Here is a 22,314-nt window from a genome sequence, read left to right as displayed (position 1 = left end):
AGTACCAAGTCAACTCTTTCTTGTGAGAAATGTACACTTTAGAAGTATCATTCATTCATTCAATCATATACAACAAAAGAGGTGTCTGGTGGGACTCATTTGGATCATTACTTACTGTGTTACTCAAAAGTAATCAGGTCACTCAGATGTATGTATTTCCCATGTCTGTTCTATATCATGCAATATTGGATTAGAAATCAATTACGTTTTCTTTTTTTCAGATTTTGTCATTTATCTGATCATGGTTCAGTGAAATATGTATAGTGAAAGACTCAGTGCTAATAAAAAGGGAACATATATACACAGCAGTGTAAATAGACACTGTACAAAGCCCAAGGATGGTAAATAATTTAAACATGACCTTTAAAGGAGACCTATCGAATTGTAATCAGATGATTCATATTCATTGAATCATTAAACAACTAAGTGAATGTGGTGTTATTGTATTGACTTGGTACTACTTGTAGGGATTCACTAGTACCTATTTATCTATCTAATGTGCCACAATAGCTGTAAGTCCAAGAGTGCAAGGGACATGTCAAAATATGTTCTTTGAAAGCTGAAAGCACAACAGATAAAAAGCAGGCCTAGAATATGTGCCAACTGACCACACCTTATCGCAGCTGACAATTGCCTTATGACATTCTTTTGGACAATACTCTCTCTTTAGCTCACAACACTTTGCACTCTGGAACTTGTAGTTTCCCTATTCCTGTTACAAGTGTGAACCTTCAAGTCCCAAAATATGGTGTGTTCAAGGGTAAAAAGCGGTAGTTTTGAGTGGTCACATATTGCATGGTGCCTTTGGGCAGCTGTGTGTGACACAGAACAACTTGAAATCTCTGCCCTAGTGTAATGCGCATTTCCCTCACTACTGCACCGCGTGACTGAGATCAGAGAAGTAAATCTACGTCATACCACGAGTTCCATGAGCATTCGTGAAAGTATGAAAAGAAGCCCACCCCGAGTCATATTTGGGTTTTATAATATTGATATAGTTAGAGTTCAGTGCGCTCCAGAGCCACTGCACCTGCTGCACCATTAACATCTACGCCCCTGATCTATCTAAACGAGTGCCATTCACTCGAGTCAAGTCCCATCTACTTCAATGTGAGCTGCTTGATTTTCCTAACTACCTCGGTTTCTTTTAATAGCCCCACATGTGACTTAGCAGGTCACGTACTGCACAAAACAAGTACAAAAATATCAAGGTTACAATATACTGGCAGTCACGTCCCTAAAAATGTTACTGCAAAAATCCACATCTAGCAATGATGTTCGCCCTACTTGTTGCTGGGCTGTTTCTCATATAACCTGGTAAGGCTATAGGGCTTATTTACAAGCCTCTTGAGCCACTGGTGCATCACGTTGCGTGATGCACTGATGGCGCAACTTGCTGCGTGATATTTACAAGCCACGTAAAGCCACTCGGTGTAGCTTTACGTGTGCTTGTAAATATCAACCCTTTTCTTGCAACACCCTGCGTGCTAGGAGCATGACATGGATGTTGCTGTGGGTGTTCCCGCGCAACACCCATATCCACTGATGCATTTCCAGATTTACGAGCAATCGTAAACCTGGAAATGCATCAGAATGTAGGCCACCCCAGAGGTGGCGTAACAAGGCGCAATGAGAAGAAATGTTTTAAGTTCTCCTTGTTTTTTCCTCTTTCAATGCGTGCTGCATTCTACACCCTAAGCGTGGAAGGGTATACTCAGATGTGAGTCCCTTGCTCATTGCACCATCAGGATTCAAGCAAGCCGGGCCGACGACGGCTGAAATGCCAGAAACCGGTCCCCGGAAGCTTGTTTCCTTCCCAGTGTAAGAATTGGCTTGGTAGTTTGGTTTGCCCTGTTCCCATCATGCACTGGGACAGGAACAGACTAATTTGCATATAGCCAGGTTCTGAGCTGGGATGGTGCAGTGAGCTAAAAAACGGTGTTGGATCTAGCCCTGATCTCTTGACTAGGTGAGAGTATTCTGCTTAATTCAGAAACTCTGTCCATCACCACCCCTTGTTGTTAAATATTTTGTCCACCCTAAGCGTGGAAGGGTATACTCAGATGTGAGTCCCTTGCTCATTGCACCATCAGGATTCAAGCAAGCCGGGCCGACGACGGCTGAAATGCCAGAAACCGGTCCCCGGAAGCTTGTTTCCTTCCCAGTGTAAGAATTGGCTTGGTAGTTTGGTTTGCCCTGTTCCCATCATGCACTGGGACAGGAACAGACTAATTTGCATATAGCCAGGTTCTGAGCTGGGATGGTGCAGTGAGCTAAAAAACGGTGTTGGATCTAGCCCTGATCTCTTGACTGGGTGAGAGTATTCTGCTTAATTCAGAAACTCTGTCCATCACCACCCCTTGTTGTTAAATATAGCATTCTACAGTAAGCATTGGAAGAGGAAATCACCTCAACTGATTGTTTTGTGCAGGAAGGTGATCCTTCCTCTTCCTCTGCAATAACAATCTTCCCATGGCACAGGCATCCTTGCACCATGGTGCAAGGGTGCCTGCACCAGTGCATGTCAGCAGTTTGTGCGCGGCCACGCATGGGAAAGCACAGGGATGCGACATATTGTTGAAAATATGTCACATCGATGTGCTTCTAAACTAGCGCAGCAAAATGACTTGCACCTTCGCGCTGCGTTAGTTTCTCGTAAATAGAGCCCTATGTTCCGCTTTCCCACGTGATGAAGGCGACGGTTACAAAAGGTACATGTGCATCGCCAGAATGTTCTAAGACCCTCTAAATACTACAAACGGTAATCAATAAAAAAGAACACTATCTTACGAACACCTACCGTACGTTTTTCATAAAGGCTAAACATTAAAATAAAACTAGAGATAAAAACGTCCCCGTTATCAATATAGCCACAGATCCTCCCTCTGTATCTAGTGACTCCATAACACATGACACCTTCAGATTTTTTTTTGCCAAAGCACTATGGGGCAGATCTACAAGAAAGTGTTGCAGCTTGGCACCGCAAGCCCTTTGGCTGCGCCACGCTGCGGCGATTTCAGAGCACAGGAATGCAACATATCAACAATGATATGTCGCATTCCTGTGCTCTCCCCTGCACTGGCGCACAAACTGCTGCCATGCGCCGGCACGGGCACTCTTGCACCATGTGCAAGGATGCCTGCGCCGTGGGGAGATTGCTTTTGTGAAGGAAGGTGCCCATTCCTGCAAAAAAGCAATCACTGCAGGCATTTTCCTCTTTCAATGCGTACTGTAGAATGCCGCACGCGTTGACAGAGGAAAAAAGGTGAGAAATAAAAACATTTCTCCTCGTTTCCTTTGGCTACGCCACCCCTATGGTGGCGCAGCAAACTGACGCATTTCCAGGTTTACGATTTCTCGTAAATCTGGAAATGCATCAGTGGACATGGGTGTTGCGTGGGAACACCCACAGCAACACCCATGTCCTGCCCCTAACACGCAAAGGGTTGCGTGAACAGGGGCGATATTTACAAGCACAGGTTAAGTCACGCAGGGTGACTTTACCTGTGCTTGTAAATATCCCTTAGCAGGCTGCGCCACCGGTGCATCACGCAACGTGATGCACCTGCGGCGCATGGGGCTTGTAAATCTGCCCCTTAGCATTCAGGGATACGTAGTTTTGGTGTTACCATTATCAGCATGGGCTCAGAAATCCCAGCACGCAGATTGCTGTTGATAAAGAGCTAAAAATGGCTGAATGTGGCCCACCAGATTTTTGCCACATAAGTCTACGGTTTTATTGTCTAAATAGGTACCTTTGGAGAATGATGTTTTGTTTTTTGTGGTGCGGTCAAAGCCAAATTTAATATTTTTGCCCCCAAAACTATGCAACTCATGTTTGGGGCGAAGGAAAAAGGCAGGCGGTTTATTTAGCAGTGTTGTGCAGCGTTAAAAGAGCTATATATAAATAATTTCTCGAACAGAAATAACATGCAAGCGATGTTACCAGATAAGGGTAAAAAAAATAATATTGATCCACGTTACGCCCCCAAAAATTAGGGGCAGATTTACAAGCCCCATGCGCCACTTTTGCGTCACTTTTCCCATGTTAAAAGTGACGCCAAAGTGGCACAAGAGGTTTGTAAATCTGCCCCTTAGTACGTGCATGCGCGCCGCGCCTGGGGCTCGAGGTTGCTCGGGATGTTTTTTTTTCCTTCTGTTTACTGAACCCCCAGGTGAGGTAGTTCTGCTCCCCCGCTGCCTCCTTAACAATACTCCCCGTCAGTACTGCGAGGCATTTTCCTTGGGAAACAGAAAACCGTCCAGCTTATCCCTGACACGCCGAGATGAGCAGTTGCACCACGTAAAAAAATGCAGAAAACCACATTCTCAGCTTTTTTCCAGGTGCAGAATATTAACAGTGACCCCTGAGCCCTTTCCGAGGCATTTTATTCATTAGCTGCAGAGAAGGGTGAAAAGTTAACATGCTTCCCCTCCTGCTTCATTTCACAGAAATGCCTCCTCGCTTAGCATTTTTTAATACATTTGGCCGTCCTGAATAATGGGGGGACGGCGCCCCTTCAGCGGCTGCCCCATCCACAGTCATCTCCGAGAACAGCAGAAACAGGAGTCAAATGGAGCGAGTGTGCTGCAGCTGTGAGGCGAAATCTGGCCATTTTACAAGGCATGGCACATATTAAGGAAACTGTGCCAAGGTGGGAGCACACGTGTCTTTGTAAAAGTTTGCAGGCTTCTAAAGTGTAGACACATTTTTTTTGTTTTTACTATTATTGATTTCGGTTTTAAGAAAATCTGAGCATTTGTTTGTCTACTAATTTTACGCCATCTTAATCTCCCTTTCCTAGAAACAGTTTTGTGTTTATAATACCAGAGTTTTAAAAAAAATCTATTTCACGGTATAGTGCTAACACAGCATGTTGACTGCTTCAGTGTGCATTGCATTTATGAAGTGCGCAACAATAAACTGGTATTTGACAGTTGTTTGCAGCCAACTGACGTGTACTCGGTTTACCGACATCGCAAAAATGGCCACCAGGTCCTCCGAATTTGAATTTGTGCCCTGCAGGTTGCACCTGGGTCTTGGCAGTAGACGCTCAACCCACTGAGCCATTTAGTTCATGCTGAAAGGTAAAGAAAAAAATGCCAGAAAGCAAAGAAGCCACGGCTTTGTCTCCGATGATATTAGGACATAAAATGCTCTGATGAAAAACCGACAAAACGAAAGGAAATAACCCGTTATAAAGGTATTTTGGGTTGTGAGCGGACATTTTCCCACCCCTAGTTGACAGACTCTTTGCATTTATTATACAATTATTCACAAATGATGACAAAGATTGTTTTTTAATATTCTTTTTCACAGAGTTTATTTTAATGCAGGTCAGTTTTAAAGCACTGGAGTGGAGTTGTTTAAAAGTGTGGCGCTCTGCAAAATCCCAAAAAGTATTGCACGAACAAAGGAATGGGGTGGAAAATGCTTGTCCATTTCCCACTCCACACACACTATCCACTAAATTGGAGGGAAGGGACGACATCAGTTTGGCCTCCGCCTTATTTTAAAAAAAACAGTTTGTAAAGTAGTAACCACAGCCTGCTCCTCGCGAGAGTTACTCAATCAAATTCCTAACGCCTTCCCGAATTTTTAAATCAAAGTTTTCGAAAGTATCAAACACAGTTTTCTTCAATGTTGGCTGGGTAGAAAAAAACGCTGTTTCTGAGGAGAACGCACTTTATTTTCCTTATGTAGTCTTTCCGTAGTTTTTTTTTAAATAGCGAATAACCGCAGGAGTGCATTGTGCGTCAATTGAGATTTATTGTTCTTCACCTTCACTCGGAGTTTTTTTTTAATGGAGAAATGTATAGAAGTTTGTATAGAAGAACAACGTTTTGCGCCCTAACGTACATGAAGTTACCGCTTCATTCATGTTAACCACCGTCAAGACGTGTTTGCTTTTATTCCGTTTTCCCACACGTTTTGGCTCGAAAATATAACAACTTTAAAAATAGGCGCAGCTTCCGCATCACCAAACGGGTCTCTGTTCCCCCTCACCTTACCCAGGTGCATGTTAAATCATTATAAATGACAATATCATTCACGTGCGGGCATCCCCCGCCTGCAATTTGGTTTTAATTACCCGCCCGCGAATGTCTCTTCCCCTTGCTGACAGCCATTAACAGGGCGCTGACACCAGCAGAGCCATGTCTCGGAGTCCAGCTGCGGTCAGCTTCATAAGACGGGCTGCAGCGCCTTCTAGCGGTCGAGTGCAGGGAAGAAAATGGGGACCTGGCTGAAAATGATATCTTTTCTTACTTTGAAATACAAAATATATTATTATATACATTAATACACAAAATAAATGCCGCAGGTAAAACATACATATATAAATGCAACTAACCCCAACATAATTACACATATTAGCGTTTGCGTAAATAGCAGAATAAATAAATAGGTATATAAACACGATGCATGCCACCATGAATGGATAAATAGCTAGAAGCCATGGATAGACATATACATCGATACATGCGCATTTCCATGCATTATTAAACACTGTAATGAATATATTTAAAAAAAGTTATAAACCTAGAATAAAATGATCAATAACAGATAGTTGCAATCATAAATGTGTAAAATAAATTATGAAAAATCAATGTCCTGATACTGGCAAATGCAAAAATATTGCAGAATTCACCTATAAAAACAAGTACACAAATGGATAAATGAAGAAATAAGTGCATGTTTGGGAAAAGTAAAGGAAGACTTCAAAATGTTTGAATTCAAAGTGTTTAATAATATAAAGCCGCCCAAATCGCCGTTCTTTCGTATAAAGAGTTTTACAATGGGTTGGTCTTCTGAGATCAGGGAATGTGCCAAACAAATTGCCTGGTGCTCAGGGTTGAGGTTGCGTGAAAAATTGGACAGGGAGGAATGGGTGAAGAAAGACTGCGTGGTGTAATTTTATGGTACAGTTAAATAAAAATGTGTTAATAGTAGTTATTATGAAGCGAGACTCTTCAATCGGATGCTAAATCTGTATCTATGAGCCCTCGGCTCCAGAAAGGGTCCTCATTTATACAGACGTAGTCATAACTGGTCCAATACGTAAATACATTAAATGTGAAGGGACTTAGTCAAAAAGCTGTTTTTGGAGTGCATAGGTGGTACTCCTGCCCTACTCTTTTACGTGCTACTACATCTTTGTTAATTGGCCTCAGAGCATTTAAATTTGGAATAAAATGGGCATATTATAGAAATATTCATATACAATTAGCACAAAGAGAAAGGACTGTGCCATATTTGAACCCAAAAACAAAGGCACTTCAGAGTACATAAAAGAGTGTTCCACTAGCATTACTTACTGCCCTTCTACGTGCATTTTTTTAGTTGACCCCAATAAGTATGTGTACTAGGAAGTAAGACTGTAGTTCTCATTCACTGTATCGCCTCACTTCCACATTGATTTTTGGAAACATCTCTTCACCCCCCCCCCCCTCCCACCCCGCTTTCTGCAGTTCAAATATCAATAATAAACTGATCGATTGACAGTATTAAGAGTTTGATGGACAAAATGGATATTGCATATACACACTATATATGCATATATATATATATATATATATATATATATATATATATATATATATATATATACACACACAGACATATATATTAATGTATGCAACGATGGGACTTTAGGTAGCAGACTAAAAGTAGTGATATTAGGGGCTATTCCAAAAATATAGCACCCCTGAAATGTTGAGTGGGACGCCACTGCTGAGGACCTATTGTACAATGCTTGCTGATGGCAACGTAGGTATTTGATAGTGCAATTAGAACAGGTCTAACTTAGTGGTATTGTTTTTATCGAGCTCGACTACCTTGACTATCAGGTCCGAGTCTGTGAACAATCGGTTACATAGAGAGCTATGACGCAGATGCTTACAATTAAGGCCACTAGCAATGTGTAAATATACTGTCTTCACAAAACCGATTTCCGAAACTTACTCAAATTATTATTATCGAAAGTGAGAAAGTGAGGAATCGGAAAGCAGCAATGAAGATGTCTTCTGGGGCGACCGAGCAGGCGGCTCTATTGATACGTAGGAGCCGCCGTGACGCGCGCGCGTAGCGGCCTGACGCTCTGACGCGGTTGCCCGGGAACCGAGAGACCCTGTCAGTGAGAATGCCAGTGAAGGGCACGCTGTGCACAAAGGTGAGCGGTGGGGCCCTCCAAGGAATCGCCTGGTTCAAAGACGACAATACTGCACTTTTCATCTTCTGCTCTTATGTTCTGGAGATTTTCCTGTTCGGGAGGGATGGTTGTAAGCGCGCTCTTTTCTGTTGTGGATAAAAGAAGGCGCTATCTCTCATTCAGCAGACCTCTGAAGCCCGTGCTTTCCACCGAGCACTCCCCTTCACTGCAGCTCCCAGCGCCCTTCAGTCTCCCTGGAGAATCTACCCCAGCAGGTGGCTCTTAAGAAGCATCAGACGTTGGAGGGGGATGGTGACGGTGACACTAATATGAACAATAAAAAAAACCTTCATATCAGTAATGTTAAAACTACTAGCGATAGCAACAATAATAGCAATACTACCACTAATAATAATACTGATAACATTAATAGCAGTAACTCTAAAACTACTACCAATCATATTAAAATCAACAATAGTAATACTACTACTACTAATAATACTAACAATATTAACAATAACGTCAATAGCACTAATGCTAAGACTACTACCAATGATACCATCCAACATAGTAATGCTACTAATGATAATAATAGTACATTAAAAATAGTGATACTGCTACTAATAATAATAGTAGTAATAACATTAATTGCAGTAATGCTAAGAATAAATTCAACAATAGTAGTACTACTGCTAGTAATAATAATAATAATAATAATCCTAACAATAACATCAATTGCAGTAATGCTAAAACTACTACCAATAATGAAATAAAAAATAGTAATACTGCTAATAATAGTAGTAATAATAACAATAGCAATACTACTAAAACTACTACTAATAATATTAAAATCAACAATAGTAATATTGCTACTAGTATTAATAATACCAACAGTTACAATAACATTAATAGCAAAATGCTAATACTGCTAATAAAATCAAAATAGTAACACTGCTGATAGCACTAATAGTGCTAACATTAATAGCAGTAATACTGAAACTACTATTAACATCAATAATAGTGATACTACTACTGGAAATAGTGATTATTATGATAATAATAATGTTTTGTGGTGGCCTGTTAAGCACATTGCCACTGACTGGACATTCCCTAGTGTTGAGTGCAAGAGAGAAGGGGTGCTTCGGGCAGTGGGACTAGGCAAGAAAACCTGTCTATAAAAACACAACTGATTCAAAATGGAGCAATTTATAATATTTAAGTTCTTCTGTGAATCCCACTGTTGAAAGATAAGGAAAGAGAGGTCTAGGGAGCCAAGGTGATCTGCCCAAGCTCACATAATTTCTGTCAAGCACAGGAGGCTGCATTAGTTCTGGGACACCTATTTGAGCAGGTGTCCCCCTTCATAAACTCCTTCATTTAAGGCTGTAGTGTGCAGTGTCCAACATAAAATGATAATTGCAAGCTGTTCAAATATAGAATTCTTGAGTGAGACAGAAACAATAACCGAAATTCAAGAAAAGATACATTATATGGGCCTATATAGAAGGACAGGAAAAAGCACCCCTGCTTTATTCTGTACATTCTCTGATACATGCCCTGCCTTGCCTTCAATGCTTCCATGCCAGGAGTGCCCCCCTCCCAACCCTTTCCCAATACATGTAAAACTTTGAATCCAATTCAGTTAATAGTAACAATGTCTCTAAAGTAGATTTGTGAAAGTAGCCTGTTTTAACTAAAACACATTGTGATGCAATCCCAAACAGTGTTCAAGGGCACATTGCTCTAGGGCAAAGGGCACGTGATTGTTCTAAGGAGTTCATGTAGTGGAGGGCAGCAGCCTCCTTCCACATGAACATGTGCAAAAAAGGAGATCAACTGAGAATGAGTGTTCCATGAGGTGGCTTCATAACCCACATTAACTAAGCCAAGGAATAGCTGCTGACTGGCAAAAAGGAGGCAAACAGTATGTCCCAAATGTGTCCATCCAGAAATTGAGTACATTAATAATGGTGATTTCCCGCCTCTCCTTAAACACATTTTTTTTTTTTACAAAATCACAGAATTTTATATCAACACTGCTGAGTGAGTAATTGGCTCTACTTGGTGCATCCGTATCTTGACAAAATGTACCCATTTGTGCACGCAAAAATCTGTGCTTAGTACATTTGACATCTTTCTAGGCACTTTTTGGATCAGACCCATTTTCTTCACGAAATGTATCATTTAGTTGCTCCATGGGTACGCTGATTACGCTCCCTTAATAAAAAAACATATGATTTACATATATATCTGTCACTCCCGCGCAGGCTCGTGAGGAAGGCACTAGCCTAGTAGAGGTTCTCTGTTCCTGGGCTTTAAGTGGGCCGGGTCTGAGCACTGGCAGTTTTTTAAAAGGGGCCTCGAAACTGGTCTCTATCCGGCTCTGTTTTGTGCCTGCTGTCACTGCAGTCCGTTTTTTTTCCGGACTGCAGTGACATCAGGCACATCCATGTGCGTGTGCTCACACTGCTCACTTCTCACTGATGGAGAAGTTACGGCATGACATCATGCCAGGTGAGCATTGTAGGGGAAGGGAAATCCTTTAAAGAGAGTCATTTTCTCTCTGGATTTCTCTTCTTTTTTTCAAACTCCGAAGCAGCAACATCATTGTGGTGTCACCAGGGCTGTAAGTGGAAATTTTTTCAATATTAATACAACAAGCCATAGTTGCTGCTTATTTATCTTATGCAACTTACAACCATTGACAAAGCCAATAGTCCTGACTCGTTTTAGGCATGATGTTACTTGTATCATATATCTAGATGCAATGACAGAAACAGCAAAATACAAGTCGGGCAGCACACTACGCTAAGCACAGATTTTTTTAGCGTGAATGTTTTTAAGCCAGGCCCTTAATTACATTGGCCACGCTCCTTTGAGAGACCCTCCAGTTTTTTCACCCCACTTAAAGGCCTGCTCTGTTCTATAATCCTTCCCTCATGAAGATTTGGGTGCATCTGGACCTCTAACACACACTGACCCAGCCTTATTCCTCAAAATTCCTGCCCTCACCACTTTGCAGTATGGGGGGACCCTGACAACCCTTCACTAATGATTTGTTTAGCTGACTCCCGCCCCCTCACATCTCTACTTGTGCCCATGTCATTATGCACCTGTATAAAAACATCTCCTTTCCACGTGCTGCTGTCTCCCTGCGTCTACACAGTAGGAGTGTGGGCCACAATATGTCTCAGTGAGTTAATCACTCACTGTTCACATCAGTTTGCATGCCCTGCAGTTCACAAGTGCAAATCGCTGCAAGGACAACACTTCCTTTCATCCTTCTAAGTCCCATACTTTGAAAATCACCAAGTACCTCACTAGCAGTATTGAAAATTGAAGAGATAGTCACACTTAAGACATGAGTCTGACACAATTACTCTCAATCCCTAAGTTGCGCATTTGTTTTGGCTACTATGTGCAGGGCTTAAATGACAAAACTGTGTTCTTCAGCTCTCTATAAAAATGCTTTTTGTTCTCCACAATGATCTTCTCTGCGTTTGTAGGCTTAGGCTATATAATGCCATGCACCTTGGTATGTGCTTTGTGCAGATATTTACGTGACCCGAGTCCAGCCCGTGCGTGCTATAACAATTCCTGAAATGAAATAGCATTTTAGAGCTGTACTGGGTGTACCTGGCGCATGCTTTCTCTTTGCATTTTCTCGACCTGATGCTTTTAGTCCTCTTTTTTATAGTAACACATTTGAAATGCTGAATACTTGAGCTAGACGTTAATAAATAAGAACATATGATGGGAAAGTGATTAATGTGGGCCAAAAATTCTTGATGAACGTCACAGGTTTTTTTCCCCCCACACCTGCACATTTGATTTTAAGCACAGACATTGGCAGAGCTGCATTACCACGCAGATGAGGAAAGCAAAGGCATATCAGGTCTCCTTAAATAGAATTGGAGTTGTACAAGAAAATGTCCTTGCTTCCTCCCTCGCCTAGAAAGGAAACAATGAACACACATTTCTTAATAAAGGGTGAAATTTATTATCGGTCTGCTCCTTCTAATATGTCTTCAACAGGGGAAACCGGGGAGGGTGAGAAAGGATTGAAAATGGGTTGAAAAACACATATAAAGTCATGAATGCATAGATAACCTGAGGTCTTCTACTGAGCATTGGAAAAGAAAAAAATATTGCAAAGCAAGACATTTGCCTTTTATTTGTTAAAATGCAGACAAAAGTAAGTGTGGTTTTGCACATTTCGTGCATGTACAACATGCAAGTGAAGTCTCAGAGAGGCAGAAATTGTGAGGTCCCATCTTTGCCCGTGAGTGGTAGAATCGAGGAATCTTATTGTGGGATTCTCACGGCCTTTGAGCCCCCCAACCCAGTTATTTTCAAAGCCCCGGGGGTTGGCGGTCCCCGGGGCTGGGGGGCTATGAGCCCCGCACATATTTTTTATTAAGCCCTGGGAGTGGCAGTCCCCGGGGCTGGGGGGCCCCTCTGGACCCCCATTACAATTAACACTATTGCCCCCGGGGGCTAAATAGCAACGAAGCACAGGAGGCCTCGCTACGTTTTTTTTTTTCAGCATGATCCCGCACCCTGCACGGATTTTGCCGATTGTCCTTGTGGGACCCCTAAGCAGGCCTAGGGGGTCAGATGTTTCTACCCTGCCCCTTTTCCGCGTTTTACGCCTTAGTTTCACTGATTTCTTGTGCCTCGGGAGGTTGAGCGGATCCTCCGCGGCCATAGATATCACTATCTTTATTCCTTAATTTCTCAAAAACTACTGAACGGATGTACACCATTTTAAAAAAGGTCACTTTCTGAGCCAAGCAGTACTTTTTGCCAAATTTGGTGTAATTCCGTTCAGCAGTTTTTCCTATAACAGTGTCTAAAGTTTCCAATGGGAAAATTATTTTTTCACCACTATTTTTTAAATTTTTTAGGAACTACTGAACCGATTTACACCATTTAAAAAAAGAGGGTTTTTTGAACCAAGGTCTACCTTTTTTCAAAATTTAGTGTAATTCCGTTCACTAGTTCGGGCTGTAGCCGTGTCTAAAATTTCCTATAGGAAATAACATGGGGAAAAGGTGTTCTGGGACCCCATTTTTTTCTTGGCCCCCGCTTGACGAATCACCCCCAAACGTTCAGGACAGGAGCAGACCGAAGCTAAGCTGGCCGTAAGTTTTTAAAATTTCGCGAAGATTCATCAACCGGCGCCAAAGTTATTGCATGTTGCGGATTTCCTATGGAAAATTAGTCCTAACTATAACTATCTACTGGCGACCACCATACTTCATCATCCCATGGTGCCGGTGCCTGCTTTCAGAGAAGAGAAGGAGAGTGGCAGGAATGCCAATATATATATATATATATATATATATATATATATATATATATATATATATACATATATATATATACATAATATACATTCCTGCCACTCTCCTTCTCTTCTCTGAAAGCAGGCACCAGCATCATGGGATCAAGGGATCATGAAGTATATTTATTGATTCACGGCAGAACCAACACAGGACGACGCATTTCGGGGATGACTTCCACCTTCATCACATAGTGCGGCCACCATTATCTTTTCATTTAAATACCTTCACGGTCAATACAACTCAGTGTAGGAACTAAAAAAATACTTTCAAGGGCAAACATTGTAAAATAAAATAAATTGAAATTGAATACATGATAACGTGTGAGTGCTGTATTAAAATGCCTGACATGCCTAACATTTTTTAACATAAACCTCTATGCTCTTGCTCTTGTTAAAATGCTCTTGTTAAATGGGCAGCCATCCGCCGTTATGGGAGGCATGGTTCCATGAATTACAACATTCAAGATACAGTGCACATCATGTGGCCTCCAAATTCTAAGATGCTTACTGGGACTGGCTGGGTGAAAATTCATAAATCTCCAAATACAAAACAAATTCATTTCTCAAATTCATATGAACTCTGTAGTCCGTTTAAGGCCAATTTACAAAATAAATAAATATATAATACTCTGCCTCACATCAGTTCTGACAATTGCCTAGGACATGAGAAATCATTACATTTTTTAATTTTCATCAACATTCATTGTTTCCATAAGCTCCATTGGGCAAAAGACATTTACAGAACTCAAGGACTACCTAAGACTTTGATCTAGACAAGTGTCCAGGTCATTTATTCTAGATGAGATAACAACTTGGCTGAAATTGTGTGCTCTCATGGGTGACATATTAGAAAAATAATAAACTCAAAAAAATAAATCAAGGAAAAACGGTGTTGGTTGTGATACCTAATTATGTGTATTAACAACATGAAAACCGCAAATCAACACCTCTGTAATAACAACATATAGGACTTATTCTAGGCTAAATAAGAATGGGGACTGTTTTATAGAAGCCTTATCATGCCTGATTACAGGCGTATATATAATTCCTCGTCCGAATTGAGACCATTTGGTATTTTGCTGTTCAACATTATAATATACTGCGACTCCAATCTACGGAGTTTTTGTTCTCTGTTGCCACCTCTCAAACTACTCAGAACCGAATTTATGACACAATAGACCAGTTCATTGACTTTTCCCCATGTTGTTCATGTATATTGCGAGGTACTGGGTAGGTTTTGTCCACCCTGACTATCGCACGTAAGTGCTGTAAAATCCTTACGTGGACCATGTGTATGGTACTGCCAATATACATCTTGGGGCATGAACACTGTAAAATATACATCACAAAGTCATAAAAGTGTTATAAGAGTGATGGATCTTAAATGGGGTATTGTACAGTGGACTGGAAAACTCACTCATATTCTGGCCTAATGTGCAAGCCTAGCATCTTTGACATTTTCTGAACCCTGCATTTGTAGTGAGCCATATCTCAGACCATATGTCTGACACACAGTTCTCCTCGCATGGATTTGACCTGCCTGTAAGAAAGGGGTAGGTACTTAGACACAGATTGCCCAATGATTGGAGCAGTACGTTTTAAATTCCAATGTGACGGTAAGATGTTTCTAACTTTCTGGTGGTACAGGCTAAATCCTTTGATCATCCTTACTTCCCTATGACTGCTGACCACACTGCTCTTTTCTCCAAACAACAATGTTTCCCTAGGTTTTGTCTTTACCTTTTCTTTAGAGCAGTCCAATACGGACTGTTTGCAGCCTCTGGCTCGGAATCTCTGATCTAATTTTTCTTGTACCTGGTCCAAGGATTGCTTATCACTGCAATTGCGCTTCATGCGGAGATTTTCGACATAGGGAATACTTTGCCTTAATTTTAATGGGTGAAAACTCTTGGCATGGAGAATTGAATTTCCCGCAGTCTCCTTTCTAAATTTTTTGATATGGATCTTGTTGTCTTGCACAAATACCTTAAGATCTAGGAACTCAACTTCACTATTGCTGATCTTACGTGTGAAAGATAGGTTAAGGTCATTGGAGTTTATGTGACTGGCAAATTCCCTGGCACCATCCAAAGGACCCTTCCATGTAACAAAAAGATCTCCTATGTAATAGGCACAGAGGACTATATTTTCTGTCCATTCTGTAACAAACTTAGTCACGAGCACATGCTCCTCTCACCAGCCCATATGCAAATTTGCATAGCTGGGGGCAAAGCAGATGCCCATTGCTGTACCTTGTATTTGTTTGCAAAGTTGTTTGTTAAAAAAATAGAAGTTGCTCTATATATATATATTTATATTTATATTTATATATATATATATATATCTGTGTGTGCCGTAAAGGAACTATAACTCTCGCCTCCCATGTAATAATTTTAATTCCATTGCAAGTGTTGTAGTGATATTATTAATGATGTCATAGTAGATGTCATGACTGATGTATCATGTGGGGTAATTAGCAGTGCCTGCAAAGGCGCAAGTTATAGTTACCTTAGGGCACAAGTTACAGATTCTTGACAAAACTATAATTACAACTGCTGTATTTCTATGGTTTTATGTTTGTAAAATCTGACCCTAACCATAACGTCCCTCTAACATCTGTTTTTTTCAGTGAATTTCTAGTGTTTTTAAACGTAAAGTAATATTTATTTACCATATGTTAATGCAACCTCTGCCGTGCACGGCTTGGCCTGTGGGAATCCCCCTGCATGCAGACAACCCCACTCTGTACATGGCCTTTGGAAATGCCTAGTTGGGGGTCCTGTGGCCAAACCCCACATGCAACCAACCACAGTCTGCACACAGCTTTTGGCCGTGCATTGTAGGAGATTGGCCACAGTGCCTGGCCTGTTGCCACGCCTGCTGCCAGGCCCTTTGGCAAGCACCCTGTGTAGGTATGTGACTGGATATGTGAGTTGTTCTCTGCATCTGTTAGTTGGTGTGTGAGCAGATGTATTGGTGTGCAAGAGGGTTTCTGGGTCTCTGAATGGGTGTGTAACTGGCTGTAAGGGCCGGTGAGTGGGTATGTGATTGGTTGTGTAGGTGTGTAAGGGTGCATGTGAGCATGTATTGGGTGTGTTACTTGGTGTATAAGTGGCTGTGTGGGTCTGTGAGTTGGAGTTTGAGTGGTTCTCTGAGTCTTTAAGTGGGTGTAGAGTGGCTGTACGAGTGTGTAAATGGCTGTGCGACTAGTTTCTTGGTCTCTGACTGGGTATGTGAGTGGCTGTATGGGTTTCTGAGTGTGTGAATGAATGTGTGGGTCTCTGAGTGGATGTAAGAGTGGTTCCCTGGGTCTGTAAGTGGGTGTATGAGTGACTGTCTGAGTGTGTAATTGGGTGTGTGAGTAGTTTCTGGTTCTCTGGGTGTGTGAGTGGCTATATGGGTGTGTGAGTGGCTGTGTGGGTCTCTGAGTGAGTGTGTGAGTGGGTGTTTGAGTTAAGTGTGTGTGTGTGAGCATGTGGTCGGTGTGTGAGTGGGTGTGTACATGGCAGTGTGGGTCTGTTAGTAGATGTTTGACTGGCTGTATAAGTGTGTACATGGGTGTGTGAGTGTGAGTGCCTGTGTGAGTGGTTCTCTGGGTCTATAAGTGGGTGTGTGAGTGGCTGTATGAGTGTGTAAATGGACATGTAAGTGGTTTCTGGGTCTTTGACTTGGTATGTGAGTGGCTGTATGTGTGTTTGAGTGTTTTTCTTGGTCTCTGAGTGGGTCTGTGAGTGGCTGCATGGGTGGGTGAATGGGTGTGTGAATGGTTGTGTGGGTGTGTAATTGGATGTGTGAGTTGTGTGTGGGTTTGTGAGTGCCTATTTGGGCCTGTGAGTAGGTGTTTGAGTGGTTCTTTGTGTCTCTGGTGGATGTATCAGTGACTGTATGGGTATGAGAGTGGGTATGTGAGTGATTGTATGGATGTGTGACTGGGTATGTGAGTAGTTGTGTGAGAGAGGATGAGTGGGTCTGTGAGTGGGAGTATGTGTGTTTTGGGTCTGGATCTGCAGATCTGCTGTGGATTCACATGGGGGTCATACTGAGCACCGCAATGGATCTGCGGCTCCTCACGCACCAAAAATAAAACATTTTTGAACAATTTCTTGCCCATGGGATGTTCCTCACAGACCCCTAAATCAGTCACATTGGGTCAGGATACCGCTATCCTGACCCCTTGTATCCTATTTACACTTTATTTCCCCCCGGGAACTGTGCCCCAATTCACAAAATGGCAACCAGAACTTTTCTCTCAGGTAGCGGCCAGCCAAGACATTGCTGTTGCACATGGATCTGGGGATCCACTGCAGTGGAGCCACAGTGTATCTGCCTCTCAAGATAGACATAAATATTTTTTCTTTAATAACTCCAAAACTACTGAACAGATTTACACTAAACTAGAAAAAACCCTCTTTCTGCACCAAGATCTAGCTCTCTGGCAAATTTGGTGTAATTCCTTTCAGCCGTAAGGGCTGTAGTTATGTCTTGCATGGAAAACATGTTTTGTGACCCACGTCTGCTAATGCAAAGTTGTGAGTAGCGAGGGCCTTCATTAAAGCCCGTCCACTGCATTATGGAGAGATCATGGAAGCGGATCCGTAGGTCCACTGATAACCAGTGAATACACTTGAATCATATTACCAGGAGTTCAAAGGATAGGGCTGGTTTATGGTTATGCATCTTTGTTTAGCTTATCTACCGTCTCTTGGTAATTTTTAGACTAAATTTCAAGACTCCATTTTGTTGTGCAAAGAAAAACAGCCCTGAAGGGCATCGCTCTGGAAAGAAATTGGTAGTGTTTCTCGACACAGGATGCTTTCAGATTTTTTACATAAGGCAAGGCTGAAAGGCAGAAATAACTTGGCTGTTCTTTTATTAAAAAATCGCCCTACTTTTCAGTGGACATTGATGGCAGAATGGAGGCTTCTACAGAATCTGACAATGGTAGTCGAACCCCAGAAGCGACAGTGGAGAATAGGCGCAGAGACTATAGCAGACTCTATTTCATTGCTTGAAGGAAACACATGTCCCTGCGGAATCTGGTTGAGATGATATAAACAGGGGGATGCTGAAATTTTGGCTCTTGGAAAACATTTTCCTATTTTTTTCTGAAGCTAATTAGTTTTTTCTTTTAAAATATAAATGATGTTAATGTATCTCTACATTTATTCAAATTGAGCAACATGTTCTTAAACGGGTACTATTCTGATAGGAAGAGTTAAAGTAATGGTACCAGACGACAGGTCTGCACATTTGCCAGTAGTTCTGCAGGCTGGTGTGTCTGATCGCCAGATACATATTTTTCCTATGAGTAAATTGAACAAAAACGGCAACCGCATATGAAGAAATCCAGCGAGGCCTAATCTCCTCACAGCTGCTATATATTGGTTTACAGCTATTTCCAATCCGGTTAGAATTACTTTCATTTTTACTTGTCCGATATGAAACCTGAAGCTGAAAAATCTGATAAGTGTGTTTCATTTCCCTGGAAATTGTATTGCTTCTCTTTCCAAGTGAGTAAATAAACCGCATACAAAACAACAAGCAAGCTGCAGGGAGGACATTAGAGAGGTGACCCTACCCAGGCAGGGGGCCAAGTCTGAGAGAGGCGCGAGGCGCTGCATTTTGTTGGCGGTTTATACAGAATGGCCATATTTGTTGGATTTCATTCCTCTGTATGCCGGGAAGGCTGTTGTGCCATTAAGCACTGCTTTCACCTTCTCACACCTGCCCTAGGAATTCTTCTGGTACTAGCAGCGCCTTGCTCGGACAGCTCTATGAATCCAAAATGTCCCCAATCAGCAGGGACACGGCCATTTTGAGACGCAGAACTGCTCATTTTCTTCTTATTTTATATGTTTCTGCTCACTGCAAGTGCAGATGTGGCGGTTGGTCGACTGATATCTGATGCCACTGCCTTCTGTGAATTTCCCAAGTTCACCCTGTATGGGTCCAGTGATTGTTAAGATTTTACACTCTTGGACATGGGAAGCACGTGAGATACTTTAGCATGTATGACAAGTCTTAATGTCCTTGCTGAATTAAAACCTGCCTCGTTTTTGATTCGGTATGGTATTCACAATGAAACTGTAGCAATATTAGGTTCTTAAAAGGTGTTTGTATTTTATTCCGACCAGTACACTTGTGGTAGACTTTAGATGTATGTAGTGTGCTTCGATGATGCTAGGCACAGGGCATGATGTAAAATAAAGGATAACTATCAAGTGCATCACAATGATGGCCCCGAAAAAGAGGGTGAAGAAGGTCTATGCTTTTTGTTGAGTGAAACGTGGCAGCTGATATACCTCTGAAAATAAAAGAAAAAGATAAATGTTTAGCAAATGGAGGCACGGTTGCTAAAAATACATAATAGGCACTCCTAGCTAGGACTCTACTTGGCACTGACTATCGATAAAACATGTCATTGTGCCCTCTTGATAGTTATGCTCCATAGGGACCGCCAGGTGGCACATATCTACTTCACCATCAGCAATTGATACCTGATATTATTTTTTAGTTTTTTCCGTCATATAGAAATAAATAAATAATTAATTCATTACATTTTTTTAACATATTCACTGTGAATCATTGACTAGGTGCCTGAGATAACCTAGACTCAGCAGCTACCTTTTCTATTTTCTAAATTATTAAAAACACCAACATAAAAATCTAAATTACGTATATATAGGAAGCTAGATTTATCCTATCTTGTACTACCCGTGACCTTAGTCTCCACATTGACATTAGAAATGGGATACACCGAAAACAATTACCCAGACTCCGGCATATCGGAATAAGTCACCTTTTCCTGGATAAAAGGTATGTGGGGTAAATGAAGAACACATCCCCCAGGGTTTCCAGATGTACCCCACATGTGGGCCAAGAGCATCCTGCTGGGAAATATACCTGCAACCATTTATTGGTATAAGAGGTGATTGGTAAGGTCCCATGCCTTAGCTGCAAATACAACTTCTGGTCCATCGCGGGTTTGTTTCCATCAAGATATTCTTCTAAACTATATGATACTTTAACTTGTAGGAAACGTTCAGTTATAGGACCGGTGGTGGAATCTGATAATATCTGGCCCAGCTTGTACTACTTGTAACTTTCTTTAAGAATGCATCTATTTTGGACTGGCGATGTATCACCAACTTCCCAAAAATCACTAAGCCCGATCTTAATTATTTTTTTCCACACATATATAACTACAATACCAGCAAGTGTACTTACATAAAAATCCATTAAGTTAGCCAAACGAAATAACATTTAATAAATAGAGTAGCAGCACGAATTCATAATACATTCCAAATTGTGAACAGAGTCAGCGTATAAATTGATCTAAACTATATTTCCTAATAAACCTGTTCCAGCCATGTCGTTAAAACCCCAAATCCTACTCCCCATCCTTTTAGCCCGTTTGCCTTGATGTGCATATTTTTACATGCAAAACGCGACCATTTCATTGCTGAAAAGTTGGAGGTAAAGGGTCTAACCATGATGAAGTGATAGACAGCCTTAAAACTGTAATTGCAATAAAAATAATTTCCACTCCTGGGGCTGCAGCTGCCTTGTCCACCCCCAATACCATAAGTTGTGGCGATGGGGAGATATTACATTTTAAAAACTCCCCTAAAAAGCTTACAATTTCCAATTGAAGTGATTGTAAACTGAGGTAGGAATAACATATGTGACTCAGATCTGCCTTCAGTGCCTGGCATCTAGGGCATCGGGTCCCAGTCACGTCACCTCATTTTGCAATGTTTGCTGGGGTTATATACAGGTCAAACAGCGTCTTATAGTGTTGTGACTGTAGATTCGAGGTGCACATGATTGCCACTCTCACCTCCAGCGATCTCAAAAACCCAGAGTCGGCCATATCAAGCGAATCCCACCATTTCCCATTCTGGAACCCTTTCCAGCAAACAGCCATAAAACTGTGAGATGGAAGGGGTAGTGTTATTCACCAATATTTTCAACAATGGTATTCGGTCAAAGCCGACTATCTTACTCATGGAAAAATCGTGAATCTGCAGATATTTAAAAAATCCCGTGGCCCAGCATTAAACCTCCTGCAGACCACCTCAAAGGGAGCAAACAGGTTTCCAACAAGTAGATCTCCTATCCTGCCATGCCCACTACTTCCTTACCTTATAAAACAGCTGTCATGAAATATGCTGGGCAGTTGTTCATTCCGAAGCAGGGGCGTATATCTGCTATACCTACCTACCCCCAATTTCTTTCGGGCCATCGCCCAATTTCGAAAGGTTTGCTTGAAATAGCTTGGTTAAAAAAACGACAGTAAGCACCCATGTTCTGCATCACCAATCAGAAGCTCATATTTGGAGGGTACATAAACAGTTGCTCGAACTTCTATTACCTGACAGTTAAATAATATATTATAACACTGCAAAGCAGCAGATAAATAGCATAATCTGAAATTGGGGGGCGCTCACCCCCCTTTCTCTAGGCAAAGACATGAAGATGTAGGCTCTCCTAGTTTTACAATACGCCCAAATAAAACTTACCACTAATCTATCAATTTTTTTTAAACCATTCGTTATTGAACTCCTGGGGAACAGTGCGAAAACATATACAGTTTAGGAAGGAAAATCATTTTGACTAAGTTACATCTCCCCATTATAGAAAGTTTCAAATTATCCCACTGCATAAAATCCTTTTGGTATTTCTCAAGGATGGGCACTAGGTTTAGATCTATTATACGCTCCACCTTAGCAGTAATACATATTACTAAAAGTATTTCACCTCATTTGTAATTCTTCTATCTGTGGCGAGTGTACCGCTATTAATCAGTACTTGGGT

The 22,314-nt window shown here is 41.5% G+C and overlaps 1 pseudogene; it reads right to left on the bottom strand.

Moving 5' to 3' along the window:
• LOC147733467 (uncharacterized) overlaps positions 1–22,314 on the bottom strand; it is a 71,405-nt pseudogene that overhangs the window by 15,889 nt on the left and 33,202 nt on the right.

Source organism: Lissotriton vulgaris, chromosome 2_1, assembly GCF_964263255.1.
Source record: "Lissotriton vulgaris chromosome 2_1, aLisVul1.2, whole genome shotgun sequence".
Lineage (NCBI taxonomy): Eukaryota > Metazoa > Chordata > Amphibia > Caudata > Salamandridae > Lissotriton > Lissotriton vulgaris.
Note: the sequence above shows the minus strand (reverse complement) of the source record. Positions and strands in the feature narration are given on the sequence as shown.